Raw genomic sequence first — 17,855 nt, 5'->3', positions numbered from 1 at the left:
TTTCAACCTAGCAAATCAATCTCATTTTGCCCATGGAGAACATTTATAAGCAAGAGTCTGCATTTTTGAAACTTCAAGGATGGATACCTATACTGCTGAGTTGGTTGTACCTGGAAAATGTTGGGACTTTTACCCAGGGGAATGGTGTTGAATGAGGGGGATGACAGTAAGGATAACTAATTCCTCAATCTGGAAGAGTATAATGGAAGCTGGATACATGCCAGCTCTGTGTTTGTGAGATCTTACAAGGAGACAATAAAAGTTTCTGGATGAGATGAGTATTGTTATTAGGGTAGAGGCATCAAAGGCTGGTTAAATTGCCCTTCAGAGAATGATACTTCATTGGGGCATTAAGTTATTCTCCCTTAGGGGCATTGACAAAGGATTGGAGAACACCAACCATAGTTTTTTCCTAAGAAAGGTAAGCCTGAGGACTGTGATAAAATGGATCTCTCCTCTTCAAGTTTTGATAGTCTGTTTCCTGACATGGCCTATCATGGATTCTGACAAATTTAGAGGGTTCCACAAATAATCTCATTTACAGAATTCTACCAGGATCTCTCTCTGTCCAGGTTCTCCTTAGTCTTAATACTGCTGACAACTGCAGCCATTGGCCCTGGTGCCCAGGTATTTTTGAGAATACCATTTTTCTCTTGATTTGGTTTAAGATTTGGGATTTTCTATTTCAAGAGGTTATTTATCTTGGCTTAAAAAACCGGTGGGAAGTCTCAATGGCACAATGTTAGACAACCTAGCTTCTAGAAACTTTACAAGTAAATTTAGCAATCAGCATCCACATACATAATCCATATGCTTAAACATAGTTGTGTGTGAAAATGCAAGCAGAAGATTCTGTGGAAGCTGTGCCATCCTTAGATTCCAGAGAAGGGCTAATAGTTCACTTAATGTTCTAGAGACAGAGTTGGTTCAGTTAAAAATTTATTTAGTAAATGCCAACTGCATCCTAATATATAGAGAAATGCATAAAATGTGGTCTCTGTCCTTTAGAAGCTTACAACTGATCATAATCTTTATATTCAGCCAAATCTGACCACAAAAAGTGCATCCAATTTCAGAAAGTGTTAGACAAATGTTTAACTTCAATAGTTCGCCAATGATTACATACATAACTCACTAAGATCCTTCATTCTAGCCTTAAATTTAGTCACTGCAGATTGACTCACTCATCTCTCATTGTACATACCTATTATTAAAGCTTTTCTATATGAACAGCCCTATAAACATTGAAATTGTATGAAGGATGGCTCATTAGACCAAGTGCATAGCTTTAGTTAGTGGCTCTTAAAGTCTTAGTAGGCTGCCAACTACATTTTCAATATTTATCAGCCACCTCTTACACATCTTTGTCCAAAAGAAGAAAGAGGCACATTCTCTAAATCTATGAGGAGCTACATCACACAAGCAGCATATAAAAGCTTGTGGCATGGTTGGTTGGTCTCCAAAAATATCAAATGAGAGTAAAATGAAGATAAAAGTTCATGATGGCTACACAGAATGCTTAAAATATTTGATTCATTTTCACTTAATGATAGTTGAAATTTTCTCTAAAATGAAGGTGATTGCCTCAATGTATTTTAGATGTTAAAGCTGAAATTGAAGAGAAAGAAATTCCACTTAAACTTCATACACAAATAACTAGTAAAGGATGTCAGCTGCATTACATTACTACTGCCCATATTGGCTAAGTAAATTATGTGCTCATTAGTTTATTGAGTTAATAAATGAGAGGCTTAAAAATGTACATGCTCTTACAAGTGAAATATTTTCACAGAGCCAAAGGAAGCTTGACTAATTTGAGTTAGATTTAAATCCTTTGTCTTCGGTAATGATTAATACCATGAGACAATAAAAGAGTAATCAGCTTCTAATTCTGACTTGGCCAGTTCTCTTGTTCCCCGAGAACATGGGAAATTCTCTTAGTCCATAGGTCTGTATCTCTTCATCTATAAAAGAACAAGACAAAACTGATTCTTTGGGCTACACCTCGTTCCATGATTCTGTGCCATTAGACAAAGATTCTAAGGGGTCTTATATTTATAACTTAATCTTATATATAATAAAATTGGTCAGGTATTATTAAAGCATAGTCTTATAAAATAAGGGTCATTTAAGGACTGAAATATATCCTAGGCTGAGAAAACTCTGGGGCCAAGACCCATGATATAGCTGCAATAATTAAATTGCTGAACTCTCAGAGGAGAATGGGGCTGATGATATATTATCACAAGATATGATAATGTAAATGAAAATGCTTTGTAAACTATTTGAGGCTGTATAAATGTCAGATATTAGGCATCATTATTTTCTCCACTGGGAGACCAACTTACAGAACTGGCCTCAACAAGGCCATGTAATAAGTCAGGGACATTTTGGAAGAAAATACATTTTTCATTCTGACATTCCTACCATCCTTTCATCTCACCAATATTTACGGAGCTGCTTCTACTTCTAAAGTGCCAGCAGGGAAATTAAAGGGGTGTCTAAGACTATTACTATCTTCAGCAAGTTTGCAATCTCGTAAATATGTATGAAACAACTGTTTCATCTGTTTGGGTTTTTTTCGAATGACTTTATGTGTAGATTATTTTCCTTAACTAGGTTTTAAGTTCATTGAAGCCCCAAAATAGACTTTTATTTCTTTTGACCTCCTTCATGATATTCAATGGACTATTGGGCATAATGATCCTAAAAAATTATTTTGATGGAAATATTAAAAATAATCTCTGTGACAGGGTGTAGACTCTCTGAAAGGCTAAACAAATGTAAATTATTACTACTATTTACTACTGTTATTTATAAATTGTCTCTAGTACAATGTCTAGGCAATTAGGATTCCATAGTTTTAGAAATGTGACTCAATAAGGACCTAAAATAATAATACAAAAATAAGCAACTTTTATGGAGGACTAATAATGTGCCAGACACTGTTACGTGCTTATAGTCATTGTCTTATTACTCCCCACAATCATTCTATTAAGTTGGAAATCACTATTATTCCCACACTATAGATGAACAGAGTAAGGTTTAGAGACAACTGAAGCCACATAGTAAGTAGAAGAACTAGAAAATGAATCCAGGTGGTGTAGTTGTCAACACCTGACAAAGGACACCATTACTGGCAGCCTAATATACCTGGTTTACCACATTAAAATTATCTAGAACTTTAGACCATTCTAGACCAGTATTTCTTTATGGAGGACAATTTTACCACCTAGGAAATATTTGACAATATCTGGAGATATTGTGGGTGTCTCACTTGCAGAGGTTCTACAAGGGTGTGACACTTGTGGGTGTCACAACTGCAGAGATTCTACAGAGGCCATAGACGCTGCTTAACATCCTGTACTGTCAAGACCCCCCACAACAAGGAATGATCCAGTCCAAAATGTCAATAGAGAAACTCTGATATAGATCTGTCTTTTCATGCCAGGACCTTTTGGTTGAAAATCAGTGATTTGGGGCAGCCTGATGGCTCAGTGGTTTAGCGCTGCCATCAGTCAGCCCAGGGCAATCCTGGAGACCCGGGATTGAGTCCCACGTTGGGCTCCCCGCATGGAGCCTGCTTCTCCCTCTGCCTGTGTCTCTGCCTCTCTCTCTCTCTCTATGTCTGTCATAAGTAAATAAATAAGTCTTAAAAAAAAATCTTTAAAAAAAATGAATATAAATGGCCTAAAACAGCCAGAACAAAAAAAAAATTTTTTAAAGAAGAAAATCAGTGATTTTGTTGTTTCTTAAATTGAAGTATTAACATACAACATTATATTAGTTTCAGGTGTACAACATATAATGATTCGATATTTGTATATGTTGTGAAATGATCACCACAATAGGTCTAGTTACCATAGTTACCATCCACAGTGACTTTCTTCTATTGGCTCAGGCAGTCATGAACAAACATGATCTGAAGGGCCAGCAGAGGAGCTCAGGTAAATGTAAGGATGCAGTTCGTGATACCAGAGTTTTTATGGATGGCAATACAGTGTGGGGTACCTTCCCTGAAGGTAAGAATGGAATTCTGCTTTGATATTTTTTTTTTGGTTGAATTTGTAATTTTTAAAGGTTTGGTTTATAGTTCATCTCCTACCCCCCAATAACCCCTGACACTTTTTGTTAATTTAAACAATGTTCTATAGCTGTTGTTGTTGTTGTTGTTTTTAATCTAGAATATCCTTGAAATCTTTCCTATATTTGAGACTCTTTCCATCTAACAGTTATATGGCTTTATCTATGAGTAGCTAAGATAAATAGCTATAGCAATTTCATGGTACTTAAAGTCACATTTCTTGATAATCTCTGGATTTTCAGGGACCATTAGAGATCCCTGTGTGAATCTTGGAATAATGAAAAGTACATTCTAGCAAATACTTTAGGTATTCTGCTATTGCTACATTGATTTAGAAATACATTTCTAAATCAATTTTTTTTCGCAATTTTAACTTGTAATAAAATGAGTCTTAACAAAAATGCCCTTTGCAATCTAAATGCTTGGGTTAGAACAGCAGGCCAAATTGAGAATTAATTAACATTTCGAAGTCATAGTGCTATATTGCTTAATCCTAAATTGTACTTCAAATAAGGATTGATTTCTACATCATGACAAAACAACTTTTCCCTCTTCCCATGCTTTTTTAGATGGGAAAATATGGATGGTGTAGATTTAGAGAGTAAGATCAAATAATACAACCATTAAATGTTTTTGATGAAGCCATAATAGTCTATTACAGAATCCGTGTTCTCTAAGTCATCTTTAAAACTTTGAGAAAATAATTATTACTAAATAAGGAAGACAGAAAACCAACCAGTACTGAACACATTAGTATAATTTATGTATTCATAAAACTGATAATAGACATTTATTTCTAAAAATCCTTAAAGCACAGGTAATAATGGAGCCAGTCAGCAATTTGCCACTTGCAATTAATCACTCTCTTCATATTCACAACATTCAATTTTTCTTGCTATTTGAGAGAGTAATGATTAATTGATAAAAGTTTAACAAGCGCACTAATAGCAGGTGCTCCTAATTGCAAAGTCTTCAGAATGATTCTCCCCAAACCTACTTTATGCTAATTTGTACAGCATTAGTCATAACACTTTACAATTTTACTTTTAAAACAACTTTCCTTTTAGTCACCCTAATTTAATTAAGAATTTTAACTAGTTACATGTATCAAGAACACCAATGAATTTTAAATTTGTGAGTTTGATTACCATAAGAGATTAACAAGAAAACTCATAAAAATGCACGGCTGCCAATTAGAAGCATCAACACTGTGTAAATTAGAATTTGTTAATTGGTTTAGCAAATGTAAATTCCATTTTTTGGAATTTTATGAACTGAAAAATTGATTATATTTTTGTGAGCCTCCAGAAATATCTTATTAGTGATGATATTTGTTTCAGTAGTTCCTGAGATTATACTTGTATCTTAGTCACAAATATTTCTATTTCATTTATTTCACAAATATCTGATTATAGCATTCATTTTTCATCCACACATATTTGCTCCTCACCATCCACACTATTAAATGAATACTTAAGTACACATTTTTCTTTCATCTGTCTTTCCTCTCAGCAAGACAGTTAAAATATGCATTCTAGGTAAGGTTTGTTATTTTGTACTTTCAATATTAAAGCATATGTAATTAATTTAGTTTCCTTAAACACTATGTGTTTATGACAAAACCTACAGATGCTTTCACAAAGATGAATACTGAAACAGCATTCCAGGTATGCAGATTAATACTGTTTGCCTCTAGGAAATAGACCCAGCAATCTTATATTTTATAATTATGAGAGGAGCAAAAGCTATATTTCAGTATGCATTGTGGAATGGGGAGGTCTCTTAGGAATGTAAGATCAAAATCGATTCACAGCAAAAATCTATTCTAGCTTCAAAGTTGCTCCCATGCTGAGTAACAGTCAAGAAACTGAGGGCAGAATTTAGGACAGGCCTAACCTACCCTTATGGCTGAGTCTACATACTATAATCGAGAAGCCGGGGGCGGGGGGGGGGTGGGAGATGGGGCACTGACTGGATTAGATTGTTCTGTGAATCGAGTACTCTGTTTTCCAGATAATGTGACTCATTTGATAGTGGCTGACACACACACACACTCTCTCTCTCTGCCTCCTAACTTCTCTGGCCCCTCCCAGAACTGTTTTTGGAAATCACAATGCCTGATAATCTCTCCTAAAGGCCCCAAATTGAGCAGATAATTATTTGGCCGTTCAAAACCTCTTGCATTAATGCATTACCCTAAATTAGTGTAATTAGATTACTCTACCCATGATTAGCTCCCAAAGGGATATAGCACAGGATAAGACCACAAGGTAGAGGGACCATGAACTTAGTGCTTTCCCCTTTGATCAATGGGGGTAGGAAGGGACTCGACATTTCCAGAGAACATGCTTCATGTTTATAGTTCCATATCTTCTCATCTTCAGGCAGGAACTGAGACCCTGGTGACTAGACATGGGAACCAGGTAGCAGCAAGAAAGCATCTGGCCTTGGAGGGCTGCTGCAGGACTCTGGGTTGCTAGGAATTAGCCGGGTCATAAGGAGGCAGAGCAGCCCTTGACAACCAAAAAACAGAGGAGCTTTGTTTTTTCACCCTGATCCCTTCCTCGTTGTTACATCCTATGTTATACTAGTTTAAAAGAAAAAACCTTGGAGGAGTCCAAGATGGTGGAGGAGTAGGAGACCTTAGTTTCTTCTGGTCCCAGGAATTCAGCTGGATAGCTATTAAATCATTCTGAACACCTGCGAACTCAACTGGAGATCTAAGAGAATAGCTACAACTCTACAAATAGAAAAGTGACTCCTTTCTGCAAGGCAGTAGTGCAGAGAAGGGAACCCCAGGTGGTGTAGGGGAAGAGAAACTGCAGGGGGAGGCAGCCTCCAGCAGCCGGCCACCCTACCAGAGAGTATCAGTACTCTCTACTGATAGAGCAGTGGAGCACAAAATCAGAACTTGTAGAAGACTGCTCCGGTGAGGGACGACCCTGCCCGAAAGGTGCTCAGGCAGCAAAGCCAGGGTGGAATCTTAGGTGGGAGAGTGTGGTCTCAGGAACCCCGGGGTCACAGGGGGACGGAGGGGGCCTGAGTGCAGCAGAGTTCCCACGCATGGGAGCAGGGAAGCTGGATGCAATCAGTGAGCCCAGGGAAGGTGTCTCAGCCCGGGGTTGCCCCAAACCTTGAAGCATGGCACAGTCTCCCCAAGCAGAGGCCAAGCAAGTGGAAGAACTGGTGAGACACCCCCGCTTTCTCCCGAGGGAGGAGCAGCACAGGTGTGGGCAGCAGGAGTCAGCAGGGTTTGGAGATCCCGAATGGGGTCAGGCGCCTGAGACAGAAATGCTGGGCCACAGGTTGGGGGAGGACCGAGTGGGGATAGAGACCAGGGAGACAGGAGGGACTGACTTTTCCCTGAGGGTGCACTGAGGAGTGGGGCTCCAAGCTTTCTGCTCAGGGGCTGGAGATGGGAGCCATTATCACTCTCAGCCTCTAAAATGGCTCAGACAGCCTTCAGGGAACAAAAGCCACACAGAGCAATCCAGAGCAGATTACTGAGCCTGGCCGCTGGCTAGGGTGGTGCAGTTCCACCAGGGCCAAGACACTCGAGAATCCAAGCAATAGGCCCCTCGCCCAGAAGATCTATGAGAACATCCAGCAAGACCAAGTTTACCAGTCACCGAGAACTGCAAAACTCCAGTGCTAGGGGAATATAGCATGTAGAATTCATGGGGTTTCCCCTCGTGGTTCTTTAGTCTTTCAATTTTAATTTTTCTCTCTTTCTTTTTTCAACCAATTTCTTGTTTTATCCATTTATTTATTTATTTTTAATCAACTTGTTTAAAAAGCATTTTTAATTTTCATTTTTAGTTACATTCTATTCTTTCATTGTATTTAATGTTATTTTTGTGTATATATATGTATATGTATATATGTGTGTGTATATATATATGTTTTTCATTCTTTACAATTTTGGGATGCAGTTTCTTATTTTCTTTCTATTATTTTGTTATATTCTTTTCTGTTATTTTTTTTGTATATATATATATATATATATATTTAATTCTTTACAATTTTGGGATGCAGTTTCTTCTAATAGACCAAAATACAGCTAATATCTAATGTATGGTTCTGTTCTCTTCACCCGTCTGATCATATTCACTTCTTTTTTTTTTTCTTCCTCTTTTTTTCTGTTTGTTAAAGTCTTTTTAAAATTTTCACCTTTACAATTACATTTTATCCTTTCAATCTGTTTAATTTCAATTTTGTATATGTATATTTTTCTTTCTTTACAGTTTTTGAGATGTAGTTTTTTTTCTAACAAACTGACCAAACTACACTCAGAATATAGTGTATCAGGAGACCTGGGTGGCTCTTTGGTTGAGCATCTGCCTTTGGCTCAGAGCATGATCTTGGAGTTCCAGGATCGAGTCCCACATGGGGCTCCCTGTACGGAGCCTGCTTCTCCCTCTGCCTATGTCTCTGCCTCTCTCTCTCTGTGTCTCTCATAAATAAATAAATAAATAAATAAATAAATAAATAAATAAATAAAGAATCTTTTAAAAAAATAGATGCAGAAAAAGCATTTGACAATGTATGGCATCCTTTGTTTGATCAAAACTCTTCACAGTGTAGGGATAAAGGGAACATAACTCATTATAAAAGCCGTATATAAAAAGCCTACAGCAAGTATCATTCTCAATGGGAAAAAACTGAGAGCTCTTCCTCTAAGGTCAGGAACACAGCAGGGATGTCCACTATTACCACCATTGCTCAACATCGTACTAGAAGTCCTAGCTTCAGTAATAAGACAACAAAAAGAAATAAAAGGCATCCGAATCAGTAAAGAAGTCAAACTCTCACTCTTTGCAGATGACATGATACTCTATGTGAAAAACCCAAAATACTCCACACTAACATTGCCTGAAAACACAGAGGAATTCAGTAAAATGGCAAGATATAAAATCAATGCACAGAAATCAGTTGCATTTCTATACACTAATAATGAGACAGAAGAAAGAGACATTACAGTCAATCCCATTTACAATTGTACCCCAAACCATGAGATATCTAGGAATAAACCTAACCAGAGAGGCAAAGGATCAGTACTCAGAAAACTGTAGAACACTCATGAAAGAAATTGAGGAAGACACAAAGAAATGGAAAAATGTTCCATGCTCATTGTTTGGAAGAACAAATATTAGTAAAATGCCTATGCTACCTAGAGAAATCTATACATTCAATGAAAGGCCTATCAAAATACCATCAATTTATTTCACAGAGTTGGAACAAATAACCCTAAGATTTGTATGGAACCAGAAAAGACCCCAAACAGCCAAAGGAATGTTGAAAAAGAAAACCAAACCTAGTGGCACCACAATGCCAGATTTCAAGCTGTATTACAAAGCTGTAATCATCAAGACAGTGTTGTACTGGCACAAACAACATACACATAATGTCAATGGAACAAAATAGAGAACTGAGAAATGGACCCTCAACTCCATGGTCAACTAATCTTCAACAAAGCAGGAAAGACTATCCAGTGGAAAAAAAGACAGTCGCTTAAACAAATGGTGTTGGGAAAATTAGCCACATGCAGAAGAATGAAACAGGACCACTTCCTCACACCATACACAACAATGGACTCAAAATAGATGAAAGACCTAAATGCAAGATAGGAATCCATCAGAATCCTAGAGGAGAAACAGGCAGCGACCTCTGTGATCTTGACCACAGCAACTTACTAGACATGTCTCCAAAAGTAATGGAAACAAAAGCAAAAATGAACTATTGGGACTTCATCAAGATAAAAAGCTTTTGCACAGCAAAGGAAGCAGTAAACAAAACCAAAAGACAACCAACAGAATGGGAGAAGATATTTGCAAATGACATATCCAATAAATGACTAGTATCCAAAATCTATAAAGAAGTTATCAAACTCAACACCCAAATAACAAATAATCAAGAAATGGAAAGAAGACATAAACAGAAATTTCTCTAAAGAAGACATACAAATAGCTAATGGACACATGAAAAAAATACTATCACTTGGCACCAGGGAAATACAAATCAAAACCACAGTGAGATACCAACTCATACAAGTCATTTGGCTAAAATTAATAAGTCAGGAAATGATAGATTTGTGAGAGGATGCAGAGAATGGGGAACCCTTGTACACTGTTGGTGGGAATACAACCTGGTGCAGCCACTCTGGAAAACAGTATAGAGGTTTCTCAAAAAGTTGAAAACAGAGCTACCCTACAAGCCAACAATTGCACCACTGCATATTTACTGCAAAGATACAGGTGTAGTGATCTGAACGGGCACCTGCACCCCAATGTTTATAGCAGCAATGTCCACAATAGCCAAACTATGGAAATAGACCAGAAGTCCATCAACAGATGAATGGATAAAGAAGATGTGGTGTGTATATATATATATATATACACACACACACATACATATATATATATATAGATGTGATATATGGACCCATAACCATCCTTTGGCTGTTTGCTTTGGCCTGGCCCTGTCCCTGCACCCACCTTGTTCCCTGGTGTGGGGGCCCTGCCCCATGACCCATAAGTCAGAGTAGCTTCCCATCAGGACAAAAGGTGGGAGTGGGGTGTTAGGGAAAGGTGAAGAAAATGGGAACCCCTCCCCTCTCCACTTAATAAAATTTTTATTTTTCTACTGAAAAAAAAAAAAAAAATCCCTGTACCCAGGCTTGTGGCTCCCGGCCCGGCCTGTCCACCCCGGTGCGGCCAGGACGCGCTTGACCAGTCGGCCCTTGTGATTTCTCCGTCCACGTCCCTCGGGAGGCTCAGAGAAGATCCCTGGGCTGGCGACAAGGTCCTCGCCAGGAAACGGGTCACACCCACACTTGAAAGCTTTGGCCGCATCTAAACACTGCAAACTGCTAGAATTTGTTATAAAACATGAAACACTTCCATGTGAAACAAAAACCCTCCTTGATTTAAGAGGCAAACGAGGAAAACGTGTGTCCCACTCCCTGCTTGTCGGGATTATATATATATATATATATATACATGTTACTCAGCCATCAAAAAAAAAAAATGAAATAAGTCGCGGACGGCCGGGGTGGCTCAGTGGTTTGGCGCCTGCCTTTGGCCCAGGGCGTGATACTGGAGACCCGGGATCGAATCCCACGTCGGGCTCCCGGTGCATGGAGCCTGCTTCTCCCTCTGCCTGTGTCTCTGCCTCTCTCTCTCTGTGTCTCTCATGAATAAATAAATAAAATCTTAAAAAAAAAAATGAAATAGCCATTTGCAATGACATGGATGGAACTAAAGGATATTATGCTAAGCAAAATAAGTCAGTTAGAGAAAGACAATTATCATATGATCTCATTCATATGTGGAATTTAAGAAGGATCATAGGGGAAGAGAGGAAAAAATAAAACAAGACAAAATCAGAGAGGGAGGCAAACCATAAGAGACTTTTTAAAAAAAATATTTATTCATTAGAGACACAGAGATAGATAAATAGATGATAGATAGAGAGAGAGAGAGAGAGAGAGAGAGAGAGGCAGAGGGAGAAGCAGGCTCCATGCAGGGAGCCCGATGTGGGACTTGATCCTGGGACTCCAAGATCAACCCTGGGTCCAAGGCAGGTATCAAAGCGCTGAGCCACCCAGGGATCCCAAGAGACTCTTAATCATAGGAAACAACCTGAGGGTCACTGGAGAGGACAGGGTAGGGGATGGGGTAACTGGGCATTGGGCATTAAGGAAGGCATTTGATGTCATGAGCACTGGGTATTATATAAGACTGATAAATCACTGACTTCTACCTCTGAAATGAATAATACATTATTTAATTAATTGAATTTAAGTTAAAAAACGTGTATTTAAAAATGAGCATATATACAAAACATATGTACATATATATTAAACTTTCATTCTTGGGAAACACCAGAACTGGTTTATCATGGCAGTGGTAGACATTTTTGATTAATGTGTGGATATCCACCTAGAAAAACATCTCTAAATTTGTGCTTTATCTTATTTCCCATTTTCTTGATTCTTGTATCAAAAATGTATAAAATATACTTGTTAAATAAATAGATAATAAAAAATATTTTAAAGAAAAGGAAAAGTGGGACACCTGAGTGGCTCAGTGGTTGAGCATCTGCCTTTGGCTCAGGGCGTGATCCTGGAATTCCGGGATCGAGTCCCACATAAGGCTCCCTGCATGGAACCCGCTTCTCCCTTTGCCTATGTCTTTGCCTCTCCCTGTGTCTCTCATGAATAAATAAATAAAATCTTAAAAAAAAAATGAAAAGAAAAAATTGCAAACAAGCTCAATTTCCAAAAACCAAAGATCTTTAGTAAATTTAGGTGTTGGTGGCACATTATGCAGCCATTAAAATAATAATGAAGATATATGGAGGAAATGACATGGAAACATGTTCATAATTTATTGGCAGGGCTTTCTTCTTTCAAAGTAATGTCTATACCCAATGTGAGGCTCAAACACAAGTTCACATTTTATTATTTCACTAGTTCATTGAATATGTTATATACATATTATGTGTCAGGTTCTAAGTGCTTCAGTAGTAAATGAGATAGATCTGTTCTCCCGAAGCTTGCATTTTAGTAAGAGATTCAAAAAATCAAAGAGTAACTAGACAAATATATAATGTAGTTTCGAGAGTCATATTTGCTATGAAGAAATATAAAGAAAGGGAAGGAAGGGTGGGTGAAAATGACATCTGACTAGATACAGGGATAAGTTATGGAGCTAAGAATATTCCCAGAGGGGAAAATTAGTGTAAAATCTCTTATTTGGGAATGAGAAGGCCAGACTTATGGTAGAAAAGACCAAGGCTAAAAGGAAAGCAAAATAAGAGGTAGGACAGCATAGAGAGAAATGCAGAAAGGTCTGTAGTGATCGCTGCAAATTAGAGATGCTCTAGCGCCCTCACTGAGCTCTCCTTCCAGAGGATGATTCCACAAAGGAAGCATCATCTGCTGTGAACTGGAGTTGATTCTGGGTGTGGAAGGGCATCCCAGAATGGTGTGCTTTACACATGATAATACCCAGGGTGTCAGACATATTGTCTCACATCCAGTGGAGAGCATATAAGTATGCTGGCACTGTAATTATGTTTACTTAAAAATAATACATTCTGTGAGCCAGTCAGTCACTTCTGTAGGTTCTATGTCACCTTTGAGGCTTGGAGGTTTTTTGTTGGTTTTTTTGTTTGTTTGTTTTTTTAAGATTATTTTATTCTTTTGAGAAGGGGGCAGAGGTAGAGGGGCAGAAGAAGAGGGAGAGAGAATCTCCAACAGACTATCCGCTAAGCACAGAGCTCGATCTCACAACCCTGAGATCTAAAAAACAAAAACAAAAACAAAAACAAAAAATTCCCAAGATATTGACCTGAGCCAAAATCAAGAGTCAGATGTTCAACTAAATGAGGCACCCAGGCACCCCTGAGGTTTTTAGCCTCCATTTTAAACCCAGTTAGTAAGCATTACTGGACTGGCTAAGTTGGAGAAATAGGGAAAACATGCATTGCTTTTACAGGAAATTCCCTAAGGGGGAGACTTTCTCTGGGGGCACTTCAGTGTTCCAATTCATCACTCTTTTCCCTCTTTTCTAGGGGTACCCCAGGACAGTTTGTCCAGTAACAGAAGCCCTCTGTAGATTTCACCACTTTGAACCTTGTCTCATAATGTGGTACTGGTAACCTTTATGGTCTACCCCTGGTCAATACAGGGATTCTAATCTTTGACTCTCCAGTTGCAATATTTTGGGGAAATCCCCAGAAAAACCATTCCACTTGAAGTCACAATTTCTTAGGCTACTAATAAGGAGAATAATATTTATCTTTCCCATAGGGTGGTGGGATGGTTGATTAATAAATCCTTAAAGGGTGTTTTGAAGATTACAAGTGTCAGCTATTATTGTGATTATTATTAGCTGAACCTACAATCCAGAATTAGAATGAGCATCAGGTTACAGCTGACTCTTTCATCTTCTGTACATATGTCCTATCCACTGGAGGAATTAAATTTAAGCCCAGCATAATTAATTGTTTATGAAGCATGTTGTGAGTCTCAACTGTTCAAGTGCCAAGTGCAGTTACGAGAAACATCATGGCTTTGGTTTGAATCTTGTAGTGATATTACATTCTGATGGGCTTCATTTACATTACAGATCAAGTAGTCAGGGTCTCATTTCTATATTCTGTGCAGTACCCGGTAGCCTGCTGGCATGTCACAACCATCCAATAAAAGCAGTAATAAAGCTGTAATCTCCTTCCCTTTACTCTTGATTTGCCTCCATATTAAAAAAGAAAGTAGACTAGACAGGAAGAAAGACGCTGTCTTATTTTTGGCAAAAAAATAATTCAAAATCATTGCTAATGAGACTATGGAATCTTCTTTTGCCTGCTTACCAATAAGGAAAATAAAAACTATTTACTCTGAAGTCTGGTTGTATCACTCTTAAATCATTTCTAGTCCACTAAGTGCTTTGAATAATGGAGGAGTTAGAAGGGCCCCTGATTTAATTTTGTCTCCTGTGTTTCTTTAGTATCTTTGAGCTCTCTTGCATTTAGGGGAATAGCACAGAAGAGAGAGTTAAGGATGATTTTTTTTTTTCAAAAGAAAGCTATTAAAAGCTTTTACAAGGGACTTGAGCTTTAATAAAACCTCTCTGTATGCAGGAAGGCCAAATCTCCAGGGATTTGGAAAGAGGCAACCTCAAAGTTAAACATTTGAAGAGCAAACTAAATTCATGACTTCAACATCACTTCCTTTCTTCTCTCTCCCTTATCCTCCTTATAATAGATCCAACATTGGTTCAGCACATTCTTTCACCCCAAATCTCCAATAGATCACAGTATCAAATTCTAAGAGCACATGTTTGCCTGACATTTTAGTTTATAAAATGTTATATTACATATGTGTTAGTTTTCTATTGCTGCCATAATAAATGACCATAAATGTAGTGACTCAAAACAGCAGCTATTTAATGTTTCACAGTTCTGTAGGTCAAAAGTACAGGCTCAGGTTAGACTAGCTGGTTCTCTGCTGTGGGTTTCACAAGGCTGAAGTCAAGGTACCTGTGGGGCTATCGTCCTTTCTAAAGGCTCTGGCGATGTATTCTCTTCCAAGCCCATTCACATTGTTGGCAAAATTAAATTCCATGTGTTACAGGACTGTAGCCCTGTTTCTTTGTGGCTGTTGGCCAGGGGTTATTCTCGATTTTTACAAGCTGCCCACATTCCTTCACTAATGGCCCTTTTTCTCCATCTGCAAAGCCAGCAATGGCGGATCAAGCACTCTTCAAGCTTTGAACCTTTCTGGCTTCCCCTCTGCCTTACTCTCTGCTTTTCAGTTAAGAAAATTCTCTTGTAAGGGCTCATGTGGTTAGACTAGGCCTAGCTGAATAATCCAAAATCTCACCATACCAAGGTCTAAAACTCTCAATATATCTGCAAAGTCTCTTTTGCCTTGTAATATAACGTATTTGAAGGTTCTAGGGATTAAGGCATGAACATCGTTGGGGGAGGTTATTTTTCTGCCTATTATTCTATGGCATTATCATACTAGACAAGGAAGACACTATTATAGATGAAGACTTGCAAGATCTCAGTAGCATATGTGATTTAACCCAGGTCACAGAACAAATAAGTGGCAGAGTTCAATGGTAATAACTGAAATCTTTTTGTTACTTGTTATTTTTGTTCTTTGATTTTAACAAACATTTAAAGGGTTCTTATTAAGTGTGAGGTTCTGTACTAAGCTGGAATGCAAGAATGAAAGATGGAATTTCTGCATTCAAGGGGTTCACAATTTTGTAGGCTAACCTGACAAATATGCAAGCAATTTTAATATGGTTTGTGAAGGCTTGACAAAGATTCCAGAAGGAATATAATCTCAGGGAGGGAACGAGTGGGCATTAGGAAAGACTTCCCAAATGAGGTGATCTTTAAAAGGCTTTTTAAGAACAAGTAGGAGATTATCAGTTAGATATTCAGGATGTAGTGAGAACATGTGCAAAGGCTTGGTGGCACAGAAAGCTAGGGTTCCTTCAAGAACCAGAAGATGGGATAAAATGTAGTGGTGGAGAAGAATGGACAGGGAAGCCATAAGACTGGATAGAGATATAATGTGAAAAAACTTTTTTTAACATATCCACCTTCCAGGCAGCCCCAGTGGCCCAGCGGTTTAGTGCCACCTTCAGCCCAGGGCCTGATCCTGGAGACCCAGGATGGAGTCCTACGTCCGGCTCCCTGCATGGAGCCTGCTTCTCCCTCTGCCTGTGTCTCTGCCTCTCTCTCTCTCTCTCTCTCTCTCTCTCTCTGTTTCTGTGTGTGTGTGTCTGTCATGAATAAATAAATAAAATCTTAAAAAATTAAAAAAATTAAAAAACCATATCCACCTTCCTGTACTGGTTAAGATCAGTTGCCCCATTTGAGTCAGATTTGACATAACCAGTGAACATTCTAGAAAAGTATAGAATGAGGAGATTCAGTTAAATGAAGGCTGAGATGATGAATAACAATGACTATCCTATTCAAGGCACTTGCTAGATATTTTAAGGGTCACAAAAATATAAAGTATATACTTTGGCCTTACAGATTCTTTCATCTCATGTCAGAACTCTTTTAGCTGCAAGAAGTAGAAAGCCAATTCAAGCTAACTTTGTCCAATGAAGCAGAATCTATCGATTCATATTTCTGAAAATCATGAGGATCTATGGCTTCAAGCAGAGCTAGATCCAGGGGCTCAAACAATGTCATTGAGGGTCTCTTCATCCCTGACTTCTGACCTCTTCTTTTAGAATCATTTCAGAGAGCTCTCCTTCGTGTTGCACCAAAACTGCCCAGCAATAATTTTAGGTTTACGTTGACTTTATAGCTAACAATCCTAGCGAAAAGAGCATTTCCTTTCTCCCAGCATTCAGGTGTTTCTGAAAAAGGATTCTGATTGGTTTGGTTTACCCACACCAACCCATGGACCAATCACTATGTTCACAGAGAAGGAGTACTTGAAATAGCTTGCCTGAGTTGTACATCCAACTCTGTAGTAGGAAAAGTGGAGCCAACCTCATGTGTTGGAAATGGGGTATTTTTTAAAGTAGAGTAATGATAGATATTCTGAAATAAAGAATGAGAGGTGAATATACCAGGTCTCCACTACACCAGTACATACAAATCACCTATGGGTTTGGTTAAAATACAGATTGTGATTCAAGAATGCTAGGGTGAGATCTAAAATTCTGCATTTTTAACAAGCTCCCAGGTGATGCTAATGCTACTCGTCCATGGACCAGGTTTGTTGCAGCAAGGCACTGGACTATCTATTGAAGGAACCAAGCAGAGTATGTGGAAAGATAACCATAACGCAATCGGAATTGTCTGAATGGATTCATGAGTGTTCATGATGTTTACCTCAAGGGAGAGACACTGGAATTTATCTCATTTTTTATCTCATTCCCTCATGTGTTGTTAGGATTTTTTTTTTAAACATTGGACATCTCTTAATTTGATAATAAAGAAAAAAATCACCATATGGGCAGATACAAAACAAGGAAATATGGTAGAGGTGACTGCAGAAATGTGGGCTGGTGCTCTTAGAGCCCAGAGGAGGCAACTCCTAACTCTAGAGGAGGAGATGGAGGGTTTTGCAGGTTGGGTAGGAGGGCGCTCAATAGAAATGAGCAGAGAGATTTATTCCAGGAAGAAGGACTCCTTGGGTAGTTGCAGGTATCAGGGATGAAGAGTTTGCATAATAAAAAAAATGCAAATGTTAATTTGACATAATGACACAAGAGATAGGAAAAGT

General features: G+C 38.3%; 2 long non-coding RNA genes across 4 annotated transcripts in view; one reads left to right on the top strand and one right to left on the bottom strand.

Annotated features, from left to right (window-relative positions):
• Positions 1–17,855, bottom strand: part of LOC112651901 (uncharacterized) — a 92,463-nt gene that overhangs the window by 69,016 nt on the left and 5,592 nt on the right. The window lies entirely within an intron of this gene.
• Positions 3,804–17,855, top strand: part of LOC112651900 (uncharacterized) — a 35,188-nt gene continuing 21,136 nt past the window's right edge. Inside the window, exon 1 of one of the 3 annotated variants that reach the window (XR_003131147.3) lies at positions 3,804–4,022. This is a non-coding gene — a long non-coding RNA (uncharacterized LOC112651900). The remainder of the gene's footprint in view (positions 4,023–17,855) is intronic. The other 2 variants (XR_003131146.3, XR_003131148.3) reach the window with 2 other exon arrangements.

Source organism: Canis lupus, chromosome 4 (assembly GCF_003254725.2).
Source record: "Canis lupus dingo isolate Sandy chromosome 4, ASM325472v2, whole genome shotgun sequence".
In the NCBI taxonomy this organism is placed as follows: Eukaryota; Metazoa; Chordata; class Mammalia; order Carnivora; family Canidae; genus Canis; species Canis lupus.
The sequence above is the reverse complement of the archived record's forward strand: the minus strand, read 5'-3'. Positions and strand labels throughout refer to the sequence as shown.